The sequence below is a fragment of the Lithobates pipiens genome, unplaced genomic scaffold (assembly GCF_037356315.1).
Source record: "Lithobates pipiens isolate NorthernLeopardFrog02 unplaced genomic scaffold, aLitPip1_a1.2 Scaffold_28, whole genome shotgun sequence".
In the NCBI taxonomy this organism is placed as follows: Eukaryota; Metazoa; Chordata; class Amphibia; order Anura; family Ranidae; genus Lithobates; species Lithobates pipiens.
The window spans coordinates 164,090,585-164,117,515 of record NW_027507789.1 but is presented as its reverse complement, the minus strand read 5'-3'; the positions used below and the strand labels follow the sequence as shown (position 1 = coordinate 164,117,515).

General features: G+C 41.7%; 1 protein-coding gene across 3 annotated transcripts in view; it reads right to left on the bottom strand.

Annotated features, from left to right (window-relative positions):
- Positions 1-26,476, bottom strand: part of THRA (thyroid hormone receptor alpha) — a 346,141-nt gene extending 319,665 nt beyond the window's left edge. For all 3 annotated transcript variants that reach the window (XM_077459824.1, XM_077459826.1, XM_077459825.1), the window contains exon 1: positions 26,133-26,476. The gene's annotated coding sequence lies outside the window, so the exon portion shown is untranslated. The remainder of the gene's footprint in view (positions 1-26,132) is intronic.
- Between the last annotated feature and the right edge of the window lie 455 nt (positions 26,477-26,931).

Here is a 26,931-nt window from a genome sequence, read left to right as displayed (position 1 = left end):
CAGAACGTATGTGCAGGAGAGCCTTGCAGAATACGTCCACTAATGTGCTGATTACCAGTGACGGGCACTACAGCAATAAAAAGGTGGGATGTTATTACCGATACGGCCTACGGGACTATGCTGGAGAGGGCAGTGTGCTTACTGGAAGCGGATTCATCATCACAGGGCAGAATGCCGGGAAGGAAATAAAGGGGATTGAGAATACGAACCCTCTGTGTTATAAACACTACACTAGCCTATGGGTCAGTTTTAGATCAATTAGGGCTCTGGGCAAAAATAAAATCAGGCCCTCTTAGCTGGAATACTGCAAGCCCTCTAACAATACATGGGGGGGGGGGGGGGGGGGGTTATTTAAGAAAGGCAAATTCACTTTTCACTGAAAATGCACTTGTAAGTACACTCGCTGTAGATCTGAGGGGAAGATCTGACATGAGGGGAAGCTCTGCTGATTTTATCATCCAGTCATGTGCAAGCTAAAGATATGTTTTTTTATTTTCCTTGCATGTCCCCCTCAGATCTATGGCGACTGCACTTTCAAGTGCACTTGTAGTGCAAAGTCCATTCAATTTTGTAAATAACCCCCACAACCCTTCCCTATGTGTTGCTGACAGATGAAGAAAGATTTTTGACATGACCTGCACTTTAGAAGGGGTGTAGAGAGGGGAAGATAGCAGATATACAAATAAAACTTATGTAGGAGGATTTGTTTCATCTCCATGGCTTCTCTCTTCACTGGGTATATGTAAGGGTTTACAACCAATTTAACCACTTAAGCCCCGGACCAATTTGCAGCCAAAGGACCAGTCCCCTTTTTGCGATTTAACTGACAATTGCGTGGTTGTGCAACGTGGCTCCCAAACAAAATTGGCGTCCTTTTTTTCCCACTAATAGAGCTTTCTTTTGGTGGTATTTGATCACCTCTGCGGTTTTTATTTTTTGCGCTATAAACAAAAATAGAGCGACAATTTTGAAAAAAAATTCAATATTTTTTACTTTTTGCTATAATAAATATCCCCAAAAAATATATATAAAAAAAAAACATTTTTTTTCCTCAGTTTAGGCCGATACGTATTCTTCTACATATTGTTGATAAAAAAAAATCGAAATTAGTAATTATTGATTGGTTTGCGCAAAAGTTATAGCGTTTACAAAATAGGGGATAGTTTTATAGCATTTTTATTTTATTTTATTTTTTTTTTTTTTACTAGTAATGGTGGCGATCAGCGATTTTTTTATTGTGACTGCGACATTATGGCAGACACATCGGACATTTTTGACACATTTTCAATCAGTTCTATTTAAATGCACTGATTCCTGTGTAAATGACACCTGCAGTGAAGGAGTAAACCACTAGGGGGCAGTGTAGGGGTTGTGTGACGTTATGTGTTTTTTTTTTATTGTAGGGGGGCGTGGCCTGGCATGTGACGCCACTGATAGTCTTTCCCTATAAAAGGGAACAGACGATCAGTGACAGCCACACTAGGAAGCACGGGGAGAGGTTTGTTTACACAGACATCCCCTCGTTCAGCTGTGTGACTCGATCGCAGGACACCAGCGGCGATTGGGTCCGCTGGTCCCATGGCCATGGTCACGGAGCTCCTGACCCTGTCAGTTAGTGTCCGACTGTAAACTGCAATATCACAGCCCCGCTATAAGTTGCTGATCGCCACCATTATTAGTAAAAAAATAAAAATATCCCATAGTTTGTAAACACTGTAACTTTTGCGCAAACCAACCTATATACGCTTATTGGGATTTTTTTTTACCAAAAATATGTAGCTGAATACATACTGGCCTAAACCGATGAAGAAATTAGATTTTTTTTTTTTTTTACTGGATGCGTTTTATAGCAGTTGTTTAAAGAAAATAAAAAATGAAAAAAATAAAAAATGCAGAGGTGATCAAATACCACCAGAAGAAAGCTGTATTTGTGGGAAAATCTATTTTGTTTGGGTACAGTGTCGCACCGACTTCGTAATTGTCAACAACGCAGTGACGCATCGCAAAAAATGGCTTGGTCATGAAGAGGGTAAATCTTCCAGAGTGTAAGTAGTTAATGTACCGCTTCAATTTTACCTGACACACCCCCTAGGGACATCTCATGTCTATGAACCAGAGCCATTGTACTCTTCAATTAGCTCATTTCTTGACCGTAATTTCGATCCAGTGCCTGCCATCTACATATCTTGCAGCAAATAAAAACCTGACAGTGGGTTCAACACTCACAACCTATCAAGCACAAAAAAAAAAAAAAAAAAAAAAAGTACATAACAGCCCTTTTACAGTAAAAAAAATATTTCTTTTTGTCCAACATTTACAACATCCTTTGCTTAAGCATGCTTACAGAGAAGGCTGTTTTTAGGCCAGTACATACTCTTTCTATTACATGGGGCTCATGAGATACACGTGAAAGTAAAGGTCTTGTTAAAAAAAAAAAAAAAGTGAAAAAATCCTGCTCACAAGGGGGAACGAGACAGCAAAAAGCCACGAGTGTCTGCACATGAGAGAGCGATCTGCAAAGAATGCAGCAGTGTGCCAGGGAATGAGACAGTTCATTCCGTGAGATTTGACAGGCCCACTTTGTATATTTTTATAGATTTTAAGACCGGAATAAATGTACATTTTCCACAAGAAACAAAGATTAATCGGTACCAGATTTCAGCCTGAAATGAGACATCAAGGTAAGGAGGAGGGTCATGGAGAGGATAGGAGGCTCTCCCTTACACTTAGGAAAGGGGCTCCTTCAGCCCGTCAGTGCCACACGTAGCAGTACAGAACCCGATAACTTAGGCTGATGTCAGACGGGCGATCCTGCTAGAGACAAACTGCCAGGATCTCTACAGGGGCGGCCTGTGTGTCCCTATGGAATCGCTCTCTTAGCAGCCAGATGCAGCGAGATGTCCCTGGCCCAAATACTGCTGAAACTCAATTGCTAGCAATGGAAGAGACATCTCTTTGCCTCGGTTACAAAGGAAGCAATTCCATAATGTCAAACAGGCAGCCTCTAAAGCAGCCCATACACGGTGCAAATTTCCTTCCTGAAAGGAAATTTGACAGTATTGACAGTGGAGTCCCTCCTAACGAGCAACTGTCTTCTCTGAGAAGACAATGATTATCGCTAGTGGCTATAGCAGCTACTTTCGATAAGAGGAAGCGAATCTAGGAACATGAGAAGATGACGGCGAGGGACCTTGCGGACATCGGACCATTGGGACATAGGTAATTATTCCTGCCTTTGGTTCCGCTTTAAAGCAGAACTTCACTCTCTCAATCAACATTGACTGTTTTTAATCCTTATGCTGCTACCATCAGTAAATAGATAGAAAGCTTTATTCTATTTACTTGTTTAAACTTTTTTTTCTAAGCATTTCTTCACTTACTTCCTGGTTTGCAGGCCTAGGCCAAAATAATGTCATACATCCCAGGAGTCTTCGGAAGGGGGGGGGGGGGCTTTCTTGGTTAAGCACACCCTCCTGTCTGAGCTAAGAGCAGATGGATTCCAGGAAGTAAATGCTCTATGAATCAACTGCCTCACGATGGCCATGGCCAGAAATGTCAGGGGGTGTTTTTCAGTGATTTCTCAACAAAATAAAGCATGAAGACATGGATAGATGGGGGAGTTTGCTGTGAATATTAAAAATTAATAAAAGCGGAGTTCCACCCAAAAGTGGAAATTCCACTTTAAGCACTCCTCAGCCACGTTTGGCATGTCCTTTTTTTTTGGGGGGGGGGGGGGGGGGAGTGGGTACCTGGTTTTGACAGGTGCTTCCTGTCCCACTTTCTGCTTCTGTCATCTTGCTGCCTAAGTGACTCTTCCTCTCCCCCTAGGCTGCCCCTCCCTCTATGCAATCTTCTGGGACATGTAACAGGTCCCAGAAGATTTCCTGGCCACTAGGAGAGCGCAGTGCGTGCCCGGCTGTGAAGCTGCATGCTGTCACAGCTGGGTGCCCACACTTACAATGATGGAGAGGAGTGAGGCTTCGGGCGGCTGCATCGATACACCACAGGACAGGTGGGTGTCTGTTTATTAAAAGTCAGCAGCTACACTTTTTGTAGCTGCTGACTTTTAATAAACTTACAAACGAGTGGAAGTCTGCTTTAGATAGCGTTTTTGATTTGTGGTGATCAGATGCAGTATAATTCTGTTTTCCAACACAAAAATGTTCTAAAGTTAGGCTTTAATAAGACTGATTGTTCTATATAAATACTGTTTAGAAAAAGTTATTTAACCACTTGCCGACCAGCGCACGACGATGTACGTCGACAGAATGGCACGGGCAGGCAAATGGGCGTACATGTACGTCCCTTTAAATTTGCCGCCCTGCCATCGGGGGCAGGACCCCCGTGAGTCCGGTCGCAGGACCCGCGGACTCGATCGCCGCGGGCATCCCCGCGATCGTCTCACGGAGCGGCAGAATGGAGAAGTGCCGTTGTAAACAACATTTCTCCATTCTGCCTAGCAAGTAGTGACGCTGATCTCTGCTCCATGTGATTGGAGCAGAGATCAGTGTTCACTAAATGAAAGCCCAACCCCCCCACAGTTAGTAACACATCCCTAGGAACACTTAACCCCTACACTGCCACCCACTGGTTAACCCCTTCACTGCCAGTGTCATTTACACAGGAATCACTGCATTTATATAGCAGTGATTACTGTATAAATGACAATGGTCCCAAAAATGTGTCAAAAATGTCCGATGGGTCCCCCACAATGTCACAGTCGCAATATAAATCGCTGATCGCCGCCATTACTAGTAAAAAAATAAATAATAAAAAATTATTAATAAAAATGCTATAAAACTATCCCTATTTTGTAAACGCTATAACTTTTGCGCAAACCAATCAATAATCGCTTATTGCGATTTTTTTTACCAAAAATATGTAGAAGAATACGTATCGGCCTAAACTGAGGGAAAAAAATGATTTTTTATATATTTTTGGGGGATATTTATTATAACAAAAAGTAAAAAATAATGCGTTTTTTTCAAAATTGTCACTCTATTTTTGTTTATAGCGCAAAAAATAAAAACCGCAGGGGTGATCAAATACCACCAAAAGAAAGCTCTATTTGTGGGAAAAAAAGGACGTCAATTTTGTTTGGGAGCCACGTCGCACGACCGCGCAATTGTCAGTTAAAGCGACGCAGTGACGAATCGCAAAAAGTGGTCTGGTCTTTGACCAGCAAATTGGTCCGGTCTGAAAGTGTTTAAGGCTAAGTTCATGTGGCCACAACCACCCACACAGAAAAATTGCGTTGGATGCCTGCAGGTGCACTTGCGGTTCCCATACGGGCTGCAATTTCTAAAATGCTGCAGGGGCCATTTCCCAGCATTTCAGGAGGCACAGCAGCCCATTCACATGAATGGGGTGCCGTGCCCACACAAATCAAGGCTCACAGAGCCGCATATGTGTGAGCCTAGCCTAAATAAAACATTTTTTTTTTAAACTTTTGCGTATTGGTTTGTGTAAATGTTTTAGATGAATACAGATAACTCCCCCATTAAAGGGAAAAATATATATATTCATGGGCTCTATGATTCAAAAAGTCAGATACATCAGAAGGAACTGAAATGAAATTCCAACATTTTGGGTTGTCACAGGAATAGAGGGGAAAGCTTCCAATGGACCACTTGTTCTATTGACAATTGTCAGATCCCTGGTGATAGATATAAAGAGGAAATAAGAGGGAGAGAACACTGCTCCCTCTACAAATATACATCTGTTACCAAGGTAAACACACGATGAGTAGAATTAAGTGTAAGCCCTTGTACACACGGTCGGACATTCCGACAACAAAATCCGTCAGATTTTTTCCGCTGGATTTTGTCCGACAAAGTTGTCGAAAAATCTGATTGTTCGGAACGTGATGACGTTCGTTCGTTGCGACGGGACTACGCTGCGGCTAGTAGCCAATGGCTTTGGTCTCGTAATTTGATCTGAGCATGTGTGGCACTTTGTCCAATCGGAATTCTCTACAAACGATCGGACAAAGTCCGATCGGATCATGTTGTCGGAAAATTTTATATCCAGCTCTCAAATTTTTTTGATTGGACATTCCAACGGAAAAAGTCAGATGAAGCCCACACGCGGTCGGATTATCCGACAACGCGGTCCGATCAGACATTTTGTGTACAAGGGCTAAGAAAGTATTACATTTATTAATGCGTAGTATAATAAAAATCACATAGTTATCATAATGTGTAGACCATAAATGATACTTGATACAGAAAACAACAAGATGCTTGGATATACTTTTTTAAATGCTTGTGATATCGCTACGCACATAGGGTCCACCGTCCAGCCACAAAAAATAACCAACTATAGCAACTACCCGGTGGGAGACAGAGCCACCAGGGTTGGACAGCGGGAATATCAGATTGTGTCATCACCAGGGAATAGGGTAATGCCGATAATCTATACATTTTAAAAATACTGCCAATATGCAATTTAAGATTGAGTGATGAATAAGTCATATTGAAAAGGAACAGAGCAATGGGTCACTATAAAATATATATATATTATATATAGATAGATAGAGTTCCAACTCAAATACTAGTGAGATGGAACATTTTAATTCCCTTTTAAAAATAGAAATAAGTTCATGTTCCTAATCAATTATACTAGTTAAAAAGGATCTGGTGAAAATGTAAATCCCATATAATTAATACTAAAATAAAATGATATCACAAACATCTAAAAAAGTTAAAAAGTATATGAAATTTCAAGTTGGGTAAGCACGCATTTTTAAACTATATATATTATGTAACTAATGTCTACGATTATTTACGAGTAATTGATATCTTACCAATGATAGGTTTTCTGTAACTTAGATGAAACTATAGATGCATGAGGTGCCTTTGAAGAAGCAGAAACCTGCGAAACATGTCGGCCCTTCTGCATATCCAAGCATCTTGTTGTTTTCTGTATCAAGTATCATTTATGGTCTACACATTGTGATAACTATGTGAGTTTTATTCTACTATGCATTAATAAATGTAATACTTTCTTAAACTTAATTTTACTCGTGTGTTTACCTTGGTAACAGACGTATATTTCCCCATTAACAATCCCATTCTGTAGAGGGAGCAGTGTTCTCTCCCTCTTATTTTCTCTTTTTAGATGCCAAGATTGTAAAATCAGATTGTAAGGGGTATGCTGGCCCTAAATGAGGATTTCCCTTATTTTAGAGAGATTTTCAGTTTGGTCAATGCATAGCTCCCTGATTGAGGGACTGTCCCTGATTTGGAACAAAGTCCTTCTGTCCCTCTTTCCTCCTCATTTGTCCCTAGTCTGCTCTATGTAGTTGTATATAAAATGCACTATTAATCTTTCACAATGCTAAACCTTTCCTCCAATTTCTAAATAGTAAACTATTGCTAAAAGTCAATATAAAGAAATAGCAGTAGTAAAAAAAAAAAAAAAAAAAAAAAAAACTTGTGGATTCAACCAAGCATATTTTTGTAGAATCCTCCTTGAAGGGCATGTGACGGGGTGGGGGTGTCCTATGCCTATATACTTTAGCTAATAGGTGTCCCTTGTTCCCATCTCAAAAAGTTGGAAGGTATGTGTTTGTTTCATGCATGAACTGCCTATTTTAAAACAACCTTAAAAAATAATAGGGTTTTTACTAGGGCCAGCCATCTCAAAAAGTTGGGAGGTATGTCAATGGGATAGGAAGTTAAAGTAGAACTAAGAGCAAGGGAGGATAGAAACCTGTCAGATTTTTTATTTATTTTTTGCCAACTGTGTCCCATTGTGGGGATTTCCCTTCATTTCCTGTCCCATATCCAAACGGGAAGGGAGAGGAAATCCATGCAAATTAAGGGGATTCCTTGTGGACCCCTAGGTCACCACAACTATTGCCCCCATTGGAGGACTTTCCTTCTATTACTTTTCTGGAAACAACCCAAAATGTGGTATTTTCAATTACTTTCACTTTCAACGATAATGGTAAACAGGGCAAACAAGAGAGGATTAATCTACGGGGGGCACAGACAGCAATAAAACATGACAAGGGTTCTTACCCATTTCCAATCTAATCTATTTCCACTCTATCCAAAACTAAAAATAACTGCCTTTATAGTTATACTTTAAGCTCATTCTTCACAATAGGACACACATGGCAAAAGTAAAACAGACGTGGGGTTTTACCTATTGCCTACTCAATCCAAAAAACATTTTGGCTTTATTGTGTATGACTCAGAATAAGGCTGAGCAGGCCAACCAGGAAAAGCAAATCCAGTTATGATGCAATAGGATCTTTACCTGCTTTGTTCTGTATAAGCTGTGCCATCAATTAGCATGATGTGATAGAGGAAGAGAGAAGCAAGACATAGGGCCTTATTGTATTGTTTTCTTACCCTCCCCTACAGCCACCAATCACAATAAGGCCTCCTGCACAGTGGCATATGGCCGCACCTGTGTACTGAAGTGTAAAACCTTTGCCACTTTCCTGCGCACAGCCGCCAATATACGTGAATGGCTGTGCGCAGCCGCCAATATACGTGAATGGCTGTGCGCAGCCGCCAATATACGTGAATGGCTGTGCGCAGCCGCCAATATACGTGAATGGCTGTGCGCAGCCGCCAATATACGTGAATGGCTGTGCGCAGTCATGCTCGGGACTGCATCAGCGTTTACCCTTAAATGCATGTACAGTAAAACCTTGGTTTGAGAGTAACTTGGTTTAAGAGCGTTGTGCAAGACAAGCAAAATTTTTTAATAAAATGTTGACTTGATATACAAGGGATGTCTTGATTTACAAATAGCGTCATGTCAACGGAGTATAAAAGAGAAGAGTAGCAATATGGTTACATGTAATGAATTTACAACATTTAGCAACATATTGATACACTTATGCTGCGTGTGTGAAAAAGCTCTGATGGTTTTCCCGACGGAATTCCGATGAAATTCTGCTCAAGTTGTCTTGCCTACACACGGTCATACCAAATTCCGATCGTTTATAATACAGTGACGTACAACACGTACGACACGACTAGAAAAAGAAAGTTCAATAGCCAGTAGCCAATAGCTTCTGTCTCGTAGTTGAATCTGAGCATGCGTGATTTTTGGCGTGTCGGAATTGCATGCACACGATCGGAATTACCGGTAGAAAGTTTTTCCGTCGGGAAAATTGAGAACATGCCATCAATTTTTGGCTGGTGGGAATTCAGACAGCTAAATTCTGATGGAGCATACACACCGTCGCATTTTCCAATGAAAAGCGCTCATCGGCCTTTTTCTGGCTGGAATTCCGATCGTGTGTACGCGGCATTAGAGGCGCCTCTCTCCTCTTTTATACTCTGTAGCGCCTGCTGGATTTTGCTTCTAATCCCCTTGTTGAGGCTTCCATTTGTGGATGGACATTTTATGGTTACACAACCTCATTGCTATAATCTTTTTATACGGACTATAGACTGAAGGACCTGTGAATAAATGGTTGTGGAACAAATCATTTGAGTTGCCATTATTTCTTATGGGGAATTTCGCTTTGATATACAAGTGCTTTGGATTACAAGCATGTTTCTGGAACGAAATATGCTCGCAATCCAAAGTTTTACTCTACAGCGTTTCTCCCCAAATGTGCCGATTTTGCGCTGGTCAGTTCTCCACAGACACACGTTGGACCTTTATGGTCATGTGACTGCTTGGAAAAAGTAAAAAAATAAAAATAAAATAAAAAAAAGTATTTGCTTTGAGATTTATTTCAAACTGTATGCAGGAAAGAGAAGATCAGCAGGGTGCCAGCTGGGTGGCTGTATTGCCTTTCCTTCTACTTCAACACACAAAAGTGCAAACACCTCTATCAACACCCCATGCCAAAACAGAAAAGTGTGCGCGTGCCTCCCAAAAAAACAAAAACAACAAAAACAGCAGCAGCAGTTGATCGACACTTTCATTCTTACACAAAGGGGTGGCTCATTGTGGCAGACAACACATAAACAAACAGGAGGGAGGAAAACCTTCCCCTTGCTGTCTTTGATGTCAGCGTGTCAGCGGCTGTCACATAATGTGCACTGAGAGGCCGCACATCCTCCACTCATCAAAGCCCTGCCGCCACACAATACAGATCGACACAATACAGATCGCCGTTGCAATACTTGATGTGTCAAAATGGATTATAACAAAATAGCACATAAAACTTTTGTAGTTAAGCTGACCATACACCAGGAGAATCTGGTTTGGACGTTTTTACGGAAATTCAGAAAAATCATCGGTCAGAGCATTCCCTCTTGCCATCGAGTCAACTAAATTTGTTCGATACCCCCCTAAAATTTTCTCCAGATCTACTTGAATGGAATCCCAGGGATCACTACAATATTTCATACAATTTTTCCAAACAAAAAACCACAGTCATAATTAGAATTTCATCGGAGAAAAAAAAAATGTATGCAGCTCCTTCACATTTTCTTGTTAATACAGTCAAAAACAAACGCTGGTTTCACCCCGCTAAGCATTAGGCGACGTTCACACAGCCGCACGGGTGCAGAGTGCAGACAGTTTGCTGCGTTCAGAGGAGGCTGAATGCTACAGCAGTATCCAGCCTCGGTGCACACTAGATGCGGTGCAAATTCACAGCGGATTCTGCACTACATCAAAATCGCAACTCTTTCATGAAAACTGATTGCAGAGTGTATGTTAAGGTAACAACACCTGGAAATCAGTTTGCAAATCGCAGTGCAATTTGTAGAATCGGATCCCGTGCGGTGAGAAACACCCATGGGATCCAATTCTGGTGTGGACAAAAAAAGGGTCCTGCAAGAGTTTGGTGCGAATGCGGTGCAATTTGAGCCATATAAAAATGCATGGCCCAAATCGCACCCCGTATGTAGTTTGCACAGGAATGTGCTGCGATTCCTGTGTGAATTAAATGCAGTGTCCCACACCGTATAAGTTTGAACCCAGGCTCTGCGCTATGGATGCAAACTGGCCAATTAGCTGCAGCCAATTTGTGTGCAGCCAGAACTACAGGGAAAACACTGTGTGTCTAGGGTCGGCTGGAGGCTCTATTTGCATGTAGCCACTAAGATGAGCGAGCACATGCGACCAGCGGCAGCGCTGGCCATTGATTTGTACAGAGTATACACTAGAATACCAAAAGTATTGGGACACCTGCCTTTACACGCACATGAACTTTAATGCCATCCCAGTCTTAGTCTGTAGGATTCAATATTGAGTTGGCCCACCCTTTGCAGCTATAACAGCTTCAACTCTGAGAAGACTGTCCACAAGGTTTAGGAGTGTGTCTATAAGAATGTTTGACTATTCTTCCAGGAGCGCATTTGTAAGGTCAGGCACTGATGTTGGACAAGAAGGCCTGGCTTGCAGTTTCCACTCTAATGCTTCCCAAAGTTGTTCTATCGGGTTGAGGTCAGTCAAGTTCCTCCACCCCAAACACGATCATCCATGTCTTTATGGACATGTGAACAGCACTGCAAACATGCTGCTTGCAGGACTTTTTTCACCGCCCCGCCAGCGCACCACCCCAGTGTGAAAGCTTCCATTGAAATGAATGGGAAGCAGTTTTCAGGAGCTTTTAAGGCACTATTTTTCACGTAAAAGCAGCTGAAAAGTGCCTCAGTGTGAAAGGGGTCTTATTGGGAATTTATGTGATAGGCCAACACAAAGTGGTACATAATTGTGAAGTGGAAGGAAAATGATAAATGGTTTTCAACATTTTTTACAAATAAATATGCGAAAAGTGTGGTGTGCATTTGTATTCTGCCCTCTTTATTCTGATACCCCTAACTAAAATCTAGTGGAACCAATTGCCTTCAGAAGTCACCTAATTAGTAAATAGAGTCCACCTGTGTGTGATTTAATCTCAGTATCAATGCAGTTGTACTGTGAAGCCCTCAGAGGTTTGTTAGAGAACCTTAGTAAACAAACAGCATCATGAAGGCCAAGGAACATACCAGACAGGTCAGGGATATAGTTGTGGAGAAGTTTAAAGCAGGGTTAGGTTCTAAAAAATTATCCCAAGCTTTAAACATATCACTGAGCACTGTTCAATCCATTATCCGAAAATGGAAAGAGTATGGTACCACCTGCAACCCTACCAAGACATGGCCGTCCACCTAAACTGACAGACCAGGCAAGGAGAGCATTAATCAGAGAAGCAGCCAAGAGGCCCATGGTAACTCTGGAGAGATCCACAGCTCAGGTGGGAGAATCTGTCCACAGGACAACTATTAGTCATGCACTCCACAAATCTGGCCTTTATGGAAGAGTGACATGAAGAAAGCCATTGTTGAAAGAAAGCCATAAGAAGCCGTTTGCAGTTTGCGGGAAGCCATGTGGGGGGCACAGCAAACATGGAAGAAGGTGCTCTGGTCAGATGAGACCAAAATTGAACTGTTTGGTCATAAAAGCAAAACGCTATGTGTGGCGGACAACTAACACTGCACATCACCCTGAACACACCATCCCCACCGTGAAACATGGTGGTGGCAGCATCATGTGGTTGGGATGCTTTTCTTCAGCAGGGACAGGGAAGCTGGTCAGAGTTGATGGAAAGATGGATGGAGTCAAATACAGGACAATCTTGGAAGAAAACCCGTTAAGCTGGATACACTATACAACTTTTGTTGTTAGATTTCATTTAGATTTACCTTCAACTATGTAGTGCAAGGGCCTGCCCGATTGCATACAACTTGAAAATGTTTAGGGTTGACCTCATATTATATGGTTTTGGTAAAGCTAAAGAAAAAAATCTAAAGAGAATTGTATAGTGCGTATCCAGCTTTAGAGTCTGCAAAAGACTTGTGACTGGGGCGGAGGTTCACCTTCCAGCAGGACAACGACCCTAAACATACAGCCAGAGCTACAATAGAATAGTTTCGATCAAAGCATATTCATAATGTCCCAGTCAAAGTACAGACCTAAATCCAGTTGAGAATCTGTGGCAAGTTTTGAACATTGCTGTTCACAGACACTCTCCATCCAATCTGACAGAGTTTGTGTATTATGCAAAGAAGAATGGGCAAATGTCACTCTCTAGATGTGTAAAGCTGGTAGAGACGTCCCCAAAAAGACTTGCAGCTGTAATTGCAGTGAAAGGCAGTTCTACAAAGTATTGACTCAGGGGGCTGAATACAAATACATGCCACACTTCACATATTTGTTAAAATTTAGAAAACCATTTACGATATAACAGTGATCACTAACACAAGCAAAGACTGGAGCTGGTCACCCAAGGCACAGGCTGATATACTCTGCTGATATAACTGAACAGTTTGTTTTAGCTACTACATACTTAGTCTATAAAAGATTGTGCGATTGGATCTAACATGCGTGCCCTGACCGACAATGGTGCAATGGAGTTTGCACCATCATAAACAAGTCAGAAATGGCAGCCACTATAGGTCTATGCCTTGAAGCACAGTTGTACCTTAGTGCTGGTCTATTTTGGCATCCAACTGGCCACAAAAAACAATAAGGTTGATTTATAAAAACTGGAGTAAAATGGAGCAGTTTTCCTTGGCATATAGACAGCATTCACCTTCTAAGCAAAACAGGAAGTCTGATTGGCTGCTGTAAAACCACAATTCACATTTGCTCTAGTTTTCATTTAAAGTGCAATGCCGAAAATACTTTTTGTGATCAACACAAAATACAGTAACTAATCATCAATCAAACTTTAGGGGCTACTTGTTAAAGCAGCGCAAGCGGCCAGGACAATGCGCTAACGGTGGTAGCCCACACACTAGAAAACGCCTACTACAGCAAACTGAGATCTGACTGGTTGTCATGTAATTCTGCACATCACCACTGCGTTCAGGGCTGACTTGCTGAAGTGTGTTCGCACTGGTATGTGTTGTATTACTTTGCCCAGGTTACTTTTTCTTTATTTTTTTTAAACCTTAATGCCGCGTACACACGATCGGAATTCTCGCCGGAAAAAGCTCTGATGGTTTTCACAACGGAATTCCGACGGAATTCGGCTCAAGCTGTCTTGCCTACACACGGTCACATCAAATTCCGATTGTTTATAACGTGGTGACGTACAACACGTAGGACGGGACTAGAAAAAGGAAGTTCAATAGCCAGTAGCCAATAGCTTCTGTCTCGTAGTTGAATCTGAGCATGTGTGATTTTTGGCATGTCGGAATTGCATACACACGATTGGAATTTCCGATAGACGGTTTTTCCGTCGGGAAAATTGAGAACATGCTATCAATTTTTGGCTGGCGGAAATTCGGACAGCTAAATTCCGATGTAGCATACACACGGTCGCATTTTCCGATGAAAAGCGATCGTGTGTATGCGACATTAGAGTCACTAAATGTCACTTCATTCAAGTCTATGCACTGCAGAGGTGTGGTGCTGTGCGCTGTGTACAAATGCAAACATGCTCAGCACAGTGTTATGATCTGAACGTGGCACACAGAAAACAATTGTTTTCCATGTGCTCTGCCTCAAGGCTGAGTTGATCTATGCAGCCGGTTGACATGGGGTGAACTAGCACTAAATGCTTATGTACTCAGAAGAGTGCAGACAAATGTCACCGCCAGTCTGCCTGCACAACCCATAAATGGGCACCTCTGTATACATCTTCTATAAATCCAAACTATTCTTTCTCTTGCAATGTTTCTGTTTCATTGCTGACAAGTCATAGCCCCAATATGTCAGCAATCTACCACCCACCAGCTGCCATACTGACTCCCACTAAAAGCATACATTACTGCAGAAAGGCACTGTGGGAGCATTCAGTATAGGACAAACTGGGCACTTTTGTTTTACCGCCCATGGAAGATTTATAAAGTGGGAATAATGTCCATTTAAGTCCAGCTTTATGTTAAAGCAATGTGAAAATATACGAGATCTGAATGTGCTATATAGGAAATAAAATGCGCTGTCAAATAAATAATATACATAATATTACAAACATTTCTGAAAATGAAACTCTAGTCATACCGTAGCTTTTTCTATGCTGCAAAAATGAAAAAAAGTTATTTCAGAGTATATTTAGAGCAAACTAAATGGAAGCCCTAACTGGAAAACTGTTACTTTGCTCTAGATCAGGGGTCTTCAAACTTTCTAAACAAAGGACTGTCCATCAGACTATAAGGGGGCCAGGGTGGCTAGTAAAAGTAAAGAATGCCTCAGTGTCAGTGGGAGAAAAATAAAAATATGTATAGTGCCTGAAGTCAGTAGGAGGAATAGAGCCCCATCATTAGTAATAGAGGGAGGAATAGTGCCTAATTGTTTATATCAGTGGGGGAGATTATGCCCCACTGCTGGTGTCAGTGGGGGGAATTATGCCCCATTGCTGGTGTCAGTGGGGGGAATTATGCCCCATTGCTGGTGTCAGTGGGGGGAATTATGCTCCATTGCTGGTGTCTGTGGGAGGAATAGTGTCCCATCTTTGGAGTCAGTGGAAGTAAAAATGCCCCATTGTTGGTGTCAGTGGAAGGAATAGTGTCTCCTTGTTGGTGTCAGCAGGAGGAATAGTGTTCCGAGGGCCGGATAAAGGTAAGCAAAGGGACGCAGTTTGGAGACCACTGCTCTAGAGTAGTGGTCTCCAAAACGTGGCCCGGGGGCCAGATGCAGTCTTTTGTTTGCCTTTATCCAGCCCTTTGGGCACTATTCCTGCCACTGACACCAACAATAGGAAACTATTCCTGCCACTGACATCAACAATAGGACACTATACCTGCCAATGACAACAATAGGACACAATTCCTGCCACTGACAACACTAGGAAACTATTCCTGCCACTGATACCAACAACAGGGCACTATTCTTCCCACTAATAACAATGATGGGGCATTGTTTACTCCCACTGAAGTCCACTCAAAGTCTGAAGGACAGTAAACTGGCCCTTTGATTAGAAAGTTTTGAGACCTTTGCTCTCCTGAGGGTCACACTGTGCTTAGCCACTTGTAACCTCAATCATGTCATGTGTGACATGTAAGGCCGGCCATAGACGGGAACTGGCTGAGATTCAAACGGTGTGTGGGCAGGATGAATGTAACCAAGTTGAACGATCAATCAACTTGGGTACAACCAGCCTGCTGGATTCACTTCACTGTCTTCTCCTGGCAGGGACGGCTTCCCCCATTCGCCCCCGCTTTCCCCCATTCGGGAGCAGACAATTGCTCAGCAGGAGGGATTCCACTTTCAGCACTGTCTGTATTGATGGTGCGAATTTCTTTCCTGCAACCACAGAAATTTGCACCGCCTATGGCCTGCCTAAGTCTGTTACCTTTTCTAGGAAAAATCACCAGCATGTCAGCTCCTTTCTATCAATGACATTGGCAACCAATTAAATTTTTACTGGCTGGATAGTAACTCTAGTAAGGCCTCATGCACACGGACGTTTTTACAGCTGCTTTTTTGAGCGTTTTTTGCAGCTTAAAAACGCCTGCCCATGTTAGTCTATGGCTTCATGCCCACCTAGGCGTTTTTGAGCTGCAAATGGCATAGGCGTTTTTAAGCTGTAAAAAAAACCCAGGACCAGTGCGTTCCGTGGCGCCGAGCTAGAGCTGTAAAAACGCGAATCGCGCAAAAACGTGCAAAAACGCGCACAAACGCGTAACATATTTTCTTTGTTTTCTGAGTGCTATAGCCAAGAGATGTGTTTCTTTAAAAACGCTACTTAACGCTAACGCGCAAAAACGCCAATGCAAAACGCGGTAAAAAAAGCACAACTTTGAGACAGGGACAAATCGCTGTCACCCTATAATAGAAAGTGCCTGAACAAATGACCTTCATGTCAGGATCACCAGTCATTTAATTGAAGTTGCAGATTTAAAAAGATTAAAGCGGAGTTCATCTCATTTTTGTTAACATCCAGGAACGGTGAGCCGTGCAGCTGTATTTGTGCATTACACCGATTCATGGGATGACCTGTCAGGCTCCAGTGGCCCTGATGTGATCAAATCCTCCCTCCTGCCACGTCTGAACGCCATCGGACCTTGCTAAACCCCTGCCATACAACACACGTGCAATATGACACTGACAGAGCTCCATAGAGCAAATGGAAAGGTTTACATTAGGTGTCGCTCAGAGCAACCATATTTCAGATGACACTTTTTAAAGGAAATTAAAACAATCTAAATAATTACATTTCCTTCATTGTATTTTTTTTTTTTTATCTATAATTCAATACACAAAAAATGGAAAAGAATGCAAGCTAAATTAGAAACAGCTATCCGTTATGTCGATCCAGCTAAACGTTGAAAATGAAATGCAGCAGTAAGGTCCCCGGCTCGAATCTCAACCAGGACACTATCTGCATGGAGTTTGCATGTGAATACGTGGGTTTGATCCAGTTTCCTGCCATACTCCACCACCACCAAAACAAGTTGGTAGGTTAATCGGCTGCTGTCTAAAGCTGGCCATCTATAGATCGAAATTTGGCTGTTTTTTTTTCGATCAATGCATGGTCATTCCTGTTAATGAGAACCTGATTTTCCTGTTGGAATTAATAAAGTATTCTGAGTCTGAATCTATTGACTGACTTTTCATGAATGGGCTTGTTGGAAAATTTCTCAGACACAGTGGGGGGGATTCCCCTATCCACTTCAAATGTGTGGATGGGGAAATCAGCTCAGCCGTCTGATCAAAAATACAATGTATGGCGAGTTTAAAGCTGGAATAAACCCAATACCAAAAATGGAATATATTGCAGCTTACCAATCATTAGATGTGGTGGCCGCATTCATTTTCTTTGGCTTTTCCCCTCTGTTTCCACCTGGTGATCTAGTCAGTAATAACACTACTCCGGTATTAGTGAGATACAACTCTGGAGAAATGAGAACAGGAGGCACAGCAGACAGCAGCATTGTAAGTCTGGGGGGGGTCCTAAAGTAGAACTATAAAGTAAGCTGCTTTTTTTTTTCATTTTCGAGTAAGGGAGGGTTAATAACCCCTGTCAGCGTTTTTCACCATCTGTGTCCCACTCCCATTTCAGAGATTTCCCTTCACTTCCTGTCCCATAGCCAAACAGGAAGCAAGAGGAAATCCCTGTAAATTAAGGGAATACCTTGGAGACCCCCAGAACTAGTGCCCCCTTTGGAACATTTCCCTTATATTACTTTTCTGGGGACAACCCAAAATTTGGGATTTTCTTTTACTTTCAATGATAATGGTGAACAGGAAAAACAGAGAATGAATCTCCCCAACGGTGGCACAGGCAACAATAAAAGCCTGAAAAGCATTCTAATCCTTCCACTGTATCCAAAACTGAAAAAAAGTGTTGCCTTTAGTTGCACTTCAAATGTTTTAGCAGATTTAAACACACTAAAAAACTGAAGCCAAACATCAGCTTACACTTTATAATCAGTTATAGCAAACAGTTTTTTTTCCTTTTGGGATAAGGATTAATGAATAAATAAAAGGTGATAATTTTAAACACCGCTGCCAATGTTACATAGTAGGTGAGGTTGAAAAAAGTCCATCAAGTCCAACCTATGTGTGTGATTATATGTCAGTATGACATTGTATATCCCTGTATGTTGTGGTCATTCAGGTGCTTATCTAATACTTTTTTAAATTATCGATGCCCCCCGCTGAGACCACTGCCTGTGGAAGGGAATTCCACATCCTTGCCACTCTAACCGTAAAGAACCCTCTATGTACTTTAAGGTTAAACCTCTTTTCATCTAATTTTAATGAGCGGCCACAAGTCTTGTTAAACTCCCTTCCACAAAAAAGTTTTATCCCTACTACGGGGTCACCAGTATGGTATTAAAAAACTGAAATCATATCCCCTCTCAAGCGTCTCTTCTCCAGAGAGAATAGGTTCAGTGCTTGCAACCTTTCCTCATAACTAATATCCTCCAGACCCTTTATTAGCTTAGTTGCCCTTCTTTGTACTCGCTCCATTTCCAGTACATCCTTCCTTAGGACTGGTGCCCAGAACTGGACAGCATACTCCAGGTGCGGCTGGACCAGAGTCTTGTAGAGCGGGAGAATTATTGTTTTAGCTCTGGAGTTGATCCCCTTTTTAATGCATGCCAATATTCTGTTTGCTTTGTTAGCAGCAGCTTGGCATTGCATGCTATTGCTGAGCCTATCATCTACTAGGACCCCCAGGTCCTTTTCCATCTTCGATTCCTCCAGAGGTTCTCCCCCCAGTGTATAGATTGCATTCATATTTTTGCCACCCAAATGCATTATTTTACATTTTTCTACATTAAACGTAATTTGCCATGTAGTTGCCCACCCCATTCATTTGTTCAGATCTTCCTGCAAGGTTTCCACATCCTGCGGAGAAGTTATTGCCCTGCTTAACTTAGTATCATCCAAAAATACAGAGACTGAACTGTTTAACCCATCCTCCAGGTCATTTATGAACAAAATAATTAGCATTGGTCCCAGCACAGAACCCTGGGGGACCCCACTACCCACCCCTGACCATTCCGAGTACTCCCCATTTATCACCGCCCTCTGAACTCGCCCTTGTAGCCAGTTTTCAATCCATGTACTCACCCTATGGTTCATGCCAATGGACCTTGCCTTGTACAGTAAACGTTTATGGGGAACTATGTCAAAAGCTTTTGCAAAATCCAGATACACAACATCTACAGAACTTCCTTTATCTAGATGGCAACTCACCTCTTCATAGAAGGTTCTTGCCAAACCAACCATTCTTCATGAATCCATGCTCATTACTGCTAATGATACTTTTCTCATAGCTAAAATCTTGTATATAGTCCCTTATCATACCCTCCAAGAGCTTTCTTACTATTGATGTTAGGCTAACTGGTCTGTAATTCCCAGGGATGTCTTTGGACCCTTTTTAAATATTGGAGCTACATTGGCTTTTCTCCAATCAGCTGGTACCATTCCAGTCGGCAGACTGTCAGTAAAAATTAGGAACAATAGTCTGGCAATTACTTGACTGAGTTCCCTAAGTACCCTCGGGTGCAAGCCATCTGGTCCCAGTGATTTATTAATGATCTATTAATGCTAAGTTTCCCAAGTCTAATTCTAATTCTGTCCTCTGTTAACCATAAAGGTGCTTCCTGTGATGTGTGATGAGGATAAACACTGCAGTTTTGGTTACTAAAGCCCCCTGATTCCCTTGTGAAGACTGAGGAGAAGAATAAATTCAATACCTTCGCCATCTCCCCATCCTTTGTAACCAGATGTCCATCATTCTTTATGGGGTCAATATGGTCTGTTCTCCTTTTTTACTATTTACATACTTAAAGAATTTCTTGGGATTTTTTTTTTGCTCTCCTCCGCTATGTGTCTTTCATGTTCTATCTTAGCCACCCTAATTGCACACTTACATTTCTTGTTGCATTCTTCATAAAGTCTGAATGCTGATGATGATCCCTCAACCTTGTATTTTTTGAAGGCCTTCTCCTTTGCTTTTATATGCATTTTTACACTGGAGTTAAGCCATCCAGGACTTTTGTTTGCTCTTTTAAATTTATTTTGGGATGCAATGTCTAATGCCCTTATTTAATATGCTCTTAAGGCAAACCCATCTCTCCTCCATGTTCTTTGTTCCTAAGATTTACTCCCAATTTATGCCTTCTAGCACGGTTCATAGTTTAGGGAAGTTGGCTCTTTTGAAATTCAGTGTCATTGTACTCCCCTTATGTTTCCTATTTGTGGGATTTATACTGAAGCCAACTGACATGTGATGGCCGTTTCCTAAATTACCCCGTATTTCCACATCCGTGATCAGGTCTGTATTGTTGGTAATCAGTAGATCCAGTAACGCTTTATTTCTAGTTGGTGTGTCTGGATAATTAAAATCCCCCATTATGATAACACTTCCCATCCTTGCTGCTAATTCAACTTGTGATAGGAGATCCGTCTCCCCCTCCTCCCCCAGGTTAGGGGCCTATATCATACTCCCAGTATTATTTTCCCCTTAGCTTCATCCCTCTGGAGCTCTACCCATAAGGATTCCACCTTCTCCTATAGTGATGTCATCTCTCACATTCACTTTTACATTATTCTTGATATATAAGCAAACCCCTCCCCCTTTTTTTACCCCCTCTGTCCCTGCGATAAAAGGTATACCCTTGAATGGTTGCCAGCCAATTATGAGAGCTGTTGAACCAGGTCTCTGAAATTCCCACAAAATCCAAATCCTCCTTGTATAACAGGCTGGATCATCAGATGAAAAGAGAAGAAAGAAAGCCTAAAAAAGAAAACTAATACAGCCATCACATCTAAGAATTAGTAAGCTGCAATGTAATAAATTATTTCTCTCAAGATTAATACCATATTAAGGGCTAATTTAAATGGCAGGTAGCCCACAGAAAGCAAATGGGTATGTATCAGCTATACAGACTTCATAAGCATGCGTAGGTGGTGTGCCAGGTGTGTCTGGGCACACCCTAATCACTATGTGCGGTGCCGAATCCTCCTACAGCCTGCCCTCACATGGTTGGCCTCCCTGCCTCGCAGTGCTGCTGGCTTCCCTTCTCTCCTCTCCCTTCAGCTGCTGCAGGGGATGTTTTAGTATGGCAAGTGGAGGAAGGGGCTAGTAAATATGTCATTTACCAGCCCCTTCCTTTTCTAATTGAACACAGTAAACACACTTGCTCACTGTGGCTATTCATAACCGAAGCATAGCAAACTGTTTGTTATGCTTCATTTTTCTAATGACCAGGAAGCCACTTAGCACAGAGCACTTCCCGTCCATTCACTGCCCCATGCAGCTGAGGCTGCAGAGAAAGGCATGTGTGTTTGAGCTTAGGGGTGCACACCCTAAAGCAATGGGCTGCGCACACCCATGATGGACTCACCTGCATAGCTAAGTTTAACAGGTACGCAGGGACGGGGTGCAAGGACCCGTACGCACAGGCTTGGCGTCCGGTCTGTGTTACATATAGAGCTTAGGTCGTAAGCGCCTCGAGGGCAGGGACTGATGTGAATGTAGAGTATGCAGTGCTGCGTACATCTTTGGCGCTATGTAAAATACCTGTAATGAATAAATTAATACCTGTGATAAATAAAAAAATAAAAACGGTAATAAAAAATAGCTGTAATAAATAAATGAATAAAAAAAAAAATACCAGTGATAAATAATAATTTAAAAAAAACGGTAATAAAAAATAGCTGTAATAAATAAAAAATAAAAAAATACCTGTGATAAATAAATAAAAATACATTTAAAAAAATAAATAAAGGGTAAAAAAAATTTAAAAATAGCTGTAATAAATAAATAAAAAAATAACTGTGATATATGAATAAAAATACATAAAAAAATATAATAAATTTAAAAAAATAGCTGTAATAAATAAATAAAAAAATTACCTGTGATAAATAATAAAAAAAAACTGTAATAAATAAATAAATACATAATACCTGCACTTTTATAACTGCTAAAAACTTTTTTGAACTGTATAGAAATGTATAGATGACGGCGATAGATTCCTAGTAAGTGTGCAAATATCTGAAACAAGGAAGTGTAGTCTCACGTACATTTTTTGTTCAGCAGTGACAGGTGAGGGGTTTGTCTGTCACACGCACATCTAAGATCTGTTCTTTAAAAGCAGAGAGCTTCAGCCCGCACGAGGCTCCCTCCACCTCGCCACGTTAGAAGAATTGAGACTTTTCCAGGCAGCCGGTGCGACCAGCACAAAAAGCAGTAACACATATGTGCTCAGAGTGTTAACACAAACACTGTCATACATGGCTACAATTCTCCAGCGCCTATCCAGCACGCTTAGGCCTATGAAGGCCTCTCTGCCTCAGACATCCAGGGTTCTCCCTGCCTCTAATAAACAAACATGGTCCCTCGGTGTTACACAAACAGACGGCCATCCTCCTGTCAGCATTAGACACACAAAGGTCTTGGTGAGCCTGACTTGGCTGACCTATCACCATGTCACACAACTAGAATTTCGCCGGCTGCGTTGGGTTTCTGCAACTGCGCACTTTTGCCACATTTTGTGCAGCAACAAAAACAAAATAATAAAAAGTATGAAAATTTTTTTTTTCAACGAGGCGGTGAGTCAGCCACTGTCACATGCACACACAATTTCCTCAGACTACCAATATCAAACACAGCGAGCTGTTGTTTCCTCTTCAGTTTTTGGGACGCCCTGAGACCTCGCCGCACTTTCTCTCCAAGCCAAAAACCTCCACACCCCCTTTCTCTGAACACAACACACAAATCATGACAGATGTCTGCGTGACAGAGTGCCAACACCACTTCAAAGGCCACCTGTGGGACACACCAACACGCGGGGGCTAAAAAAAATAAATAAAAAAAGAAGAAAATAAAGATGGCCACGCTATAGAAACATTACCGACATGCAGGAAGACAAACAAAGAAAACCGACATACATAAGCCTGTGCGTACATGCAGGCACATATAGCAATGCAAAGGCTGCAGCATGCGTGCTGCACAGCTATTCAGCAGCAACAAAATCTACTCAGTATTAGCTTGGTGAGCAAACTGCCGACACAAAAACGCCATGTCATATATGTAAAAGTAACTATACGTAGTCACGTCAAACTGACCCGTCCTTTATAACATACATCTGTAAAAGAACTTAGATCTGACTTTTCCTGAACATAGATTACAAAAATAATCTAAGGCTAGACGTGCATCTGAGCGCCTGCATTTTTATTGCATTTTTCCATATGTTTTTCATGCACTGTTCATGTGCTTTTCATGCGCTCCTGTTAAAGCCTATTGAGCCAAAAGTGTACCTAAAGAAGTGCCTGCACCTTTATACAAGTCACATGGAAGAATGTTATAGGTGTAGGTGTGAACGGACCCCGCAGACAATAATCACATTCTTCTGTCGTGCACGGTCACATGATGGAGGAAGCGTGACAAATCGCACAGGTGTGCGCAGGAACTAAAAGAATGCACAATTTCTATGGCCGATTCTGAGCGGATATTTACAAATGCAAAAAGATATACGCTGGATCAAAATAATAATAATAATAATAATAATAATAATAATAATATGTAACCTTTATAATAATTATACTGTATAGTAATAATAGGTAGCCTATATAATAATGTATAACATGATGTATAATAATATATGAATGCGGAACTTATATAATTTTATAGTAATAATGTGTAACATATATAATAATACTAAGTAACATAAAAACATAAAACAAAAGAAAGCTTTCAACACACACACACACACACACACACACACACACACACACACACACACACTACAATATTATATATAATAATATATAAAAAGAAGCAACATCATAAAAAGAGAAAGCTTTCAACACACACACACACACACACACACACACACACATTACAATATTATATATAATAATATATAAAAAGAAGCAACATAACATAAAAAGAGAAGGCTTTCACCACACACACACACATTACAATATTATATATAATAATAAGTAACATAACATAAGAGAAGGCTTTCACCACACAGATTACAAAAAAAATATATAATAAGTAACATAACATAAAAAAGGAGAAATATTTCAACACACACATTACAATCTGGTTGTACAACCTACTAACAAGTATGTGGTGAGCCTGTCTGATTGGATGCAAAATAGATAGATTGTCATATTACATTGGGGGGGTTTACTAAAACTGTGCATACAGAATCTGGTGCAGCTCTGCATAGTATCCAATCAGCTTCCAGGTACAGTATTATTGTCAAAGCTTAATTGAACAAGGTGAATTTGGAAGTTGATTGGTTACTCTTCACAGCTGCGCCAGATTCCCCCCCCCCCCCCTCATAGTTTTGGTAGATCTAAAGATTGATTGTACTGAGATTGTACGGTCGAATTGTAGCATGTATGTTGAGCCTTTATGACATACAGGGATAAGACATGACCCAGAATATCAGCAAGTGTATTTCAAAAATCTAAGTTTTTTATTTTTTTTATTATTGCATGGTCACCTAGGTGGGCAATGTTTCAGAACTGAAATGATACGGGAGGGTACGACACGGTTAAATTTGATTTGAAAACAGTGCTGGGAATAGTGTCAAGGGGTGTCACTGATGTTAAAGAGTCCGCCACACGCGGCGCAAAGGCCAACCTCTGGCACGAAGGCCCAGAAGCTTACAGGAGAGTAACTAAAAGGCACCATATGGTGCTCCTGGTGAAAAAGAAAAAAAAACGCAGGAGCTCCGCGAGGAGGCGCAGTACCTTGCACCCTAGACCTTGAAGCCCTTTGACGTGACAGGTCTGTTAGGACAGCAGCCAACGATGACGGAAAGTGTTCATCATAACATAAACGCGTTTGTGTTGTTGTTGCCGGACGATCGGATTCGGAAAACGCCCCCCCCCCCCCACACATTTTTTTTTTTTTGCCAGCCTTTACGATCCTATCCACGTATACTAACGACTTCAGGAGAAGTTCGATAATGCTAAAAACAGCAGCAGCCAATGCAGTTGAAAAGTATAGGGAAACCGTAGCCGCTTTCAGATTATTCTGTAGAATGCGAGCAGCTGGGAAGAGGTTAAATCTGCAGCGATATATCCCATCGCTTTCCTTCGTAGCGATTTGCCCCAAGTCTGGAGTGCCTTATTGCAAGTCAAGGGGGAGAGGAGGACACGGCCTATGCGCTGTCAGCATTATGAGGGAGTTAACCACTTCTCCGCCTCGGCTGGAGGCAGCCTTGAACAACCTTGCACAGCTATAACATAGTCAACATACAGACAGAGGCCTTGTGTATGTATAGGCGGCAGCCAGCAGGCAAGCTTTGAACAAGCCAGCCTTGCCTGGTTGACACTCTAAAGGAAATGTTCTATGTAAATAGCATCCGGCAGGGCACCCCCTTTAAATATGATCACCCTCGCAAGCTTTGCATGAATTCGATATAAAGAGAAATAAAAAGGTGGGGGGAAGGGAGGGGGTCAGTCTAATGAGAATGGGGACACTGCAACATTTTATAGCAATGCATCCCTTACCTGCAAGAGTTATTTAAAAAGGGGGGTGGGGACTGTTTATGAAGAGGGTTAGGAAGATGGGGGGGGGGGGGGTAGCTAAAAATAGGCTGGGAGCCCCACGTTTTCTTTTTTTCTGTACACAGTCCAAGAAGTGGCGTCTCACGCCCCTTCCTGTATGGCAGATCAGGGGTTAAGCAGGTAGGACTGTGCGAAGACACAACCTCATTACTGTATTCAGCCTGCTAACAGTCAACTACAGCACAAAGCCACATCCCACCACCGACCCCATGTGCATGGCAACTCACCTCTCTGCAGAACAACTCTGGACCTTTAAATCCCCCTCCGCTCTGATCTCCAGGCCCTGGGCTATGCAGTGCTCATCAAGTTATTGGGGTGGCCAACCCAGGACAAAAAAAAAAAAAAGACAAGTAAAAAGATAAAAAGAAACAAGGAAAAAATAAAAGAAGGGTGCAGGTTTGTTATTCCCTCTGAATCTCCCCCAGACCAAGCCCCAGATCTGGAGTGCAAGCCAGCTGATACTTTTAGGGATCCAGATCTCTTATGCTTTAGTTTCTTTTTAAAAGGGGTGGGGGTTTATTTCTGTGTGTCCCTCTCTCTTTCTTCTCTTCCCTCCGTGTGTCAGGAATACAGACAGAGAGGAAAGGGAAAAAAAAACCTAGTTATACTCAGCTCCTCCCTCTCTATCTGTGTATCATATCCTTTTAATACAGTAAGGCTACTATGGAGCGCCCCCTGGAGGAATCCTGCTCAATGACAGCCCTTGGTTTTCTAGCCACTGTCAGGACTGTAAAATGTGTTGTAGAAGATCAGGACAAACTTGGCGCCGGTCCTTCCCCTCAGCAGACAAGGGTCCTAAAGATGCTGGGAGCCTAAACCTTACTACTAACACTTCAAGAGGAGCCAAACCCCAAATAGAGCCATTCCATTCACTAAATCCCTGTTTATTATAAACAACTGCAACTGTCTTGTAGAACAGGGTTCTCCAAACGTTACAGTACAGGGACAGAATCCTGTGTTTAATAAATATGTTTAATAAATATTTGTAGAACTAATTTAAAAAATCCCTACCAGATTCCCTCTTAA